Here is a 6,179-nt window from a genome sequence, read left to right on the forward strand (position 1 = left end):
TAGATGTGAACACATTGATCTCTCCGAGATCCTTGGGAGTTTTGGTGGTTCCATCACCTATTTCCCCATTAGATATCTAGGACTCCCGGTGACGACGACACGGCTTAAATTAATGCACCTGCAGTTCCTCATCGATAGGATCAGAGCTCGGTTAGCCGGCTGGAAGGACCGCCTTCTCCCCCAGGCCAGCAGAAGAGTGCTGGTCCGCAGTGTCCTCAGTGCCATGCCTGTTGGAAATATGCCCTAGAGGCAATAATAAAAGGATTATTATTATATTTCCTTGTTCATGATAATTGTCTTTTATTCATGCTATAATTGTGTTATCCGGAAATCGTAATACATGTGTGAATACATAGACACCAACATGTCCCTAGTAAGCCTCTAGTTGACTAGCTCGTTGATCAACAGATAGTCATGGTTTCCTGACTATGGACATTGGATGTCATTGATAACGAGATCACATCATTAGGAGAATGATGTGATGGACAAGACCCAATCCTAAACATAGCACAAGATCGTACAGTTCGTTTGCTAGAGTTTTTCCAATGCCAAGTATCTTTTCCTTAGACCATGAGATCTTGTAACTCCCGGATACCGTAGGAGTGCTTTGGGTGTACCAAACGTCACAACGTAACTGGGTGACTATAAAGGTATACTACGGGTATCTCCGAAAGTGTCTGTTGGGTTGACACGGATCAAGACTGGGATTTGTCACTCCGTATGACGGAGAGGTATCTCTAGGCCCACTCGGTAATGCATCATCACAATGAGCTCAAAGTGACCAAGTGTCTGGTCACGGGATCATGCATTACGGTACGAGTAAAGTGACTTGACGATAACGAGATTGAACGAGGTATTGGGATACCGACGATCGAATCTCGGGCAAGTAACGTACCGATTGACAAAAGGAATTGTATACAGGGTTGCTTGAATCCTCGACATCGTGGTTCATCCGATGAGATCATCGAGGAGCATGTGGGAGCCAACATGGGTATCCAGATCCCGCTGTTGGTTATTGACCGGAGAGCCATCTCGGTCATGTCTACATGTCTCCCGAACCCGTAGGGTCTACACACTTAAGGTTCGGTGACGCTATGGTTGTAGAGATATGAATATGCAGTAACCCGAAAGTTGTTCGGAGTCCCGGATGAGATCCTGGACATCACGAGGAGTTCCGAAATGGTCCGGAGGTGAAGAATTATATATAGGAAGTGCAGTTTCGGCCATTGGGAGAGTTTTGGGGTCACCGGTATTGTACCGGGACCACCGGAAGGGTCCCGGGGGTCCACCGGGTGGGGCCACCCATTCCGGAGGGCCCCATGGGCCAAAGTGGGGAGGGGAACCAGCCCATAGTGGGCTGGTGCGCCCCCCTTGGCCCACCCCATGCGCCTAGGGTTGGGAACCCTGGGGTGGGGGGCGCCCCACCTGGCTTGGGGGGCACTCCACCCCTTGGCCGCCCTCCCTCCCCCCCTAGGAGATCCCATCTCCTAGGGCCGGCGCCCCCCCTAGGGGAGCCTATATAAAGGGGGGGAGGGAGGGGCAGCTGCACCCTTGAGTCTTGGCGCCTCCCTCTCCCTTGCTACACCTCTCCTCCTCGCATAGTAGAACGGCGAAACCCTGCTGCGGTGACCCCTGCATCCACCACCACACCATCGTGCTGCTGGATCTTCATCAACCTCTCCTCCCCCCTTGCTGGATCAAGAAGGAGGAGATGTCACGTTGACCGTACGTGTGTTGAACACGAAGGTGCCGTCCGTTCGGCGCTAGGATCTCCGGTGATTTGGATCACGTCGAGTACGACTTCCTCATCCCCGTTCTTTGAACGCTTCCGCGCGTGATCTACAAAGGTATGTAGATGCAATCCGATCACTCGTTGCAAGATGAACTCATAGATGGATCTTGGTGAAACCGTAGGAAAATTTTTGTTTTCTGCAACGTTCCCCAACAATGCCCACTTTCGCCCTCTCGGTTCTGCGGGTTCCACCGAAATTGCTCAAAGAAATTGATAAGTGCAGAAGGCGTTTCCTTTGGAAGCAGGAGGAGGAAATAACTGGGGCCAGCTGCAAGGTGAACTGGCAAACGGTCTGCGCACCAACTGAGAAGGGGGGCTCGGAATCCTGGACCTGCAAGGTTTCAGCCGAGCACTCCGGCTACGCTGGCTATGGATCGCTTGGAAAGACCCGGACAGACCATGGGTCGGCACACCACCGTCATGCGACGACACAGACAGAGCTTTGTTTGCTGCAGCAACAACGGTGACAGTTGGAGATGGCAAGACGGCGCTCTTCTGGCAATCTACATGGATGGGACCTGGAACCCTAGCTCAGGGCTACCCAACCTTGTTCAAACACTCCCGGCGCAAAAACAGGACAGTTTTCCAAGCTCTGCAAAACGAAACATGGATCAACGACCTTGAACATGGGGATATCAACCTGATACTGCCAGACTTCCTGCGACTGCACCGACGAATTCGTGAGGCAAACATTCTGCTAAATGAAGAAGAAAGGGACCAAATTCGGTGGAACATGGAGGCAAAAGGAGGATACACAGCAAGCTCCGCTTACCAGATGCATTTTCAAGGACGGCATACCTCAGAGTTCGAAGGCATCATATGGAAAACTTAGGCCCCAGGGAAGATCAAAGTGTTCTGCTGGCTGCTGCTACAAAACCGAGTCTGGTCAAATGACAGACTCCAGCGACGGGGCTGGCCAAATGGCTATTTCTGCCAGCTCTGTCACCGGAGCCTTGAAACAAGCAAGCACATTATCTGGGAATGCACCGAGGCATGGAGAGTGTGGCAACGGGTGGCATCATGGCACGGCTGCTCCACCTTCGCGCCGACGGACGAGTGGCGCCATAAGAAGCCATTGGCGATTATCAGAGAAATTATCAACAGGGCAACGCCAAGGGAGCGTAAAGGAGCAAAAACCATGCTCCTTGCAACATGCTGGGAGATTTGGCAGGAGCGGAATAGATGCACTTTCCATAACAAGATAGCCTCCACCTCTGACATTGTGAGAGAATTGAGAAATTCATTGAAGCTTTGGAGACTCGCGGGAGCCAACTGCATTGAGAGCCCCTTCGGGGAACCACCGTGAGATTGTAGGTTCTTAAGAGGCCCCTTTTTCACTTTTCTCTCCATTTTATCCTTGGTCCCTGACTGCCACATACTTTTTGTTATCACCATGTTCTCCCTGCTACGAATCAATGAAATAGCCAGCAATTGCTGGACAGTTCAAAAAAAACTATTTGGTTTGGTCACTTTCACTGTTTAACGTTTTGACTTTGGGTGCAATATATTCCCGCGCAGGACCCAGCACAACCAATGGGACTCCGGTGGCGATCATCAGTGAATGGATCACGGTGGTTGGAGCGGAGATCACAGCCATCATTATGCTTCAAATGAACTGCATTTCTGCGAACTTGCTAGCTGCTAGGTTCCCTTACGTCCAAACAAAGGAATTAATTAGGTGAGGTGAGCAAACTGCAGCAACCGTCAGTGTAGCTAGCAGGCTGCCAGTGCCTGCCTGCAACGACGCTGCTTGACTCTAACGGTCTTAACAGACTAGGTTTTGCAACCACCTGACCGTCGTAGTTGGTGTGCACCGCACTGCAAGACTAGGAGCCATTTTTTACCCCTTAGTAGAACCGAACCATGCAGGCTTGTTCTCTGGTCTCACTGGTGTCCGTGCTTGACTGCTTTGTACTGGTAATTCCACTGGTTGTGTGTCAGTGTGTGCTCTAGCAAGTTCATACTAGGATTCAGAGCTGTATGCTCGGTTAGAACCCTGCGGCCAACTTTTATCACTGGTCCGCTGCATGAAAAGAAAGATATACGTAAACAAAGAGAATCAAATACGGAAAGCTTACGAAGGAGAAGAACCACATGATGGTAGCATGGAGGCCAAAGGCCGACTGCTCTGCGTGCATTATTCCTCGACCGTTGCATAGGGCTTTGCATGGCCGCATACACTTGCATGAGCAGACTTGAGTACTGGTCCAGGGTAATGTGAGATTCTAAACAAGTTTGCAAACTTGCATGGTAGCTCGTGTTTTCCGAAGTTTGGGGAAATGATTGCGTTTGCCTGTAGTAGAAAACGGCCGGTTAGTGCAAGCGTGTACGCGCTGTCATTGTGCTTTATTTATCTGCTCCGTGAAAAGTAAAACCTCATCATTGCCAACTTAACAATGTAGAGCCAAATGATGGATGACCCACATGGATATGAAGCTGTAAGTAGAGAAGTAAGCAGTGGAATCGATGATGTATTGCTTTAGCCTAACGGGCATATATATCGAAGTACAAGACCTTGAAATACAAGACAAGCTTGAATAAATCATAGTCTATCCTATGTTTCTGTTGAGTATGGTGATTGAAAATATAGGATAGACTAGGATTACAGACTGGTGCAGGGACAAGGAAGGTACAACAAAGCAGAGTAGAGATCGCGTGACAGTTTTCATCCTGGTTATGTGGAAGATATAGAAGCATCGTAATGTTGTAATCTTCGATGGAGCTTCACCATCCAAGAACTATGTTACCCTACGGATATGCAAGGAAGGAAGAGCATGGAAACAAGCAGGATTGCTTAAGGGAGACACGGACGCATTCTTTCATAAGGTGAAAAGGTGGGCTAGAATGGCAAGTTAAGCCTTCTTTGGTTCATAGGATAGAAATGTTATAGGAATAGAAAAATCATAGGAAGTGAGATGACATGCATATCAATTTCTATAGAGAAAGAGATGTCATTTGATGCATCAAATAGGATTTTTTTTCCATTGAGTTTAAGCTAATATTTTTTTCCCTTCAAAATGTGAAGGATTGATTCCTATCCTACATAGGAATAGGAATCCATTCATACAAACCAAAGGGCTTTAAAGAAATTTTTCCTTTGCAAATCTTATCCTATAGAATTCCTACAAAAATTCTACAAACCAAACGAGGCCTTAGTATATAAGTGAGGTAGGAGTAGGGGTGGTGTCGTGTGCATGTAATATTGTAAACACTGACGTGAAAGGGCTCTTTACTTCATTCCTTCTTTATAGTAAAGTACGCATACTCATGCGTATTCGGAAAAAAAAATCTAGTCTATCCTATTTTCAGTCACCGTACTCAATAGAAACACTGTTAATCATCTAGGTTCCATCATTGCTTAGAAAGCGCAAAAACAAATTGCCCGTTAAATAGCAGGCATGCATTTTTTTCGATGAAAGATAGATTTTATTGGTTTAAAATAAAGCATCAAGAAAATACAAATACAATGAGTATACACCCGGCCTCTGTGTAACTAGAATGCGCATAGCCAACACCAACGCACGCACACAAAAAATACGTCGGCAAATAGCAATGTCATATAAGACCAAAGCTATGCGTAGGCGAGGAAAAAAACCCTAAAGTGATCAGATTTGTGATCGGCAGACTATAATAAGGACCATATCCACATCAACCATATCATGACAACACACAAACGTTAAGGTTCTTCAACAACAACGCCTTCAGAAAGGGAACGGCGTTCATGCGTAGCCGTCATCGGATCCAACCACCAAGGCCAGAATCTAGGTCTTCACCCTGAAGAACCAGTCCGAGCATATCCAAACAGTGCCTTCAATAAGATAACGACGTAAAAACATCGTCATTATGGGGTATAACCAACTCCGGTCAACCTAGTCTTTCACCCTGGAGCTTGAGACCAGGTGCTTGAATAGCAGCACCATCAAAGTCACTTACGTGTTGTCGCCACCACTTTTCCACAATACCAGCGGCTATATGCGATCCGATCACCCCCGCTACGCAACCACCCTTTTGTGTCAAGTCGTTGTTCATAGTTTGCATCTCACCGCTGAAGTCAATCACCGAATTTGAAGAGAGAAACCCTCACAAAAAACTTTCAATAGGCACCACAATCTCCAACGAGGCGCCGCCCGCAGGTCGCAGTGGTCACCACCATGACCAACACCGACGGTGGTTCCACCACCGACTACCACCTCGCCGGAGAGAGCCCATCTAGTCTAGTCAAGGGCCAATATTTAACATGGCCAAAACTAAAACACGAAAGGCAAATCACCATCGCCCATGCAACCACTGCAGATCCGGAGCGCACATCCGCCAGATCCGCGCCGCGCCTCCGACCGGAGCACTGTGCCGGCCTCGAGCACGCCCGCACGAGCAGAGAAACCTCTAG

This window comes from Triticum urartu, chromosome 3 (assembly GCF_003073215.2).
Source record: "Triticum urartu cultivar G1812 chromosome 3, Tu2.1, whole genome shotgun sequence".
Taxonomy (NCBI): domain Eukaryota; kingdom Viridiplantae; phylum Streptophyta; class Magnoliopsida; order Poales; family Poaceae; genus Triticum; species Triticum urartu.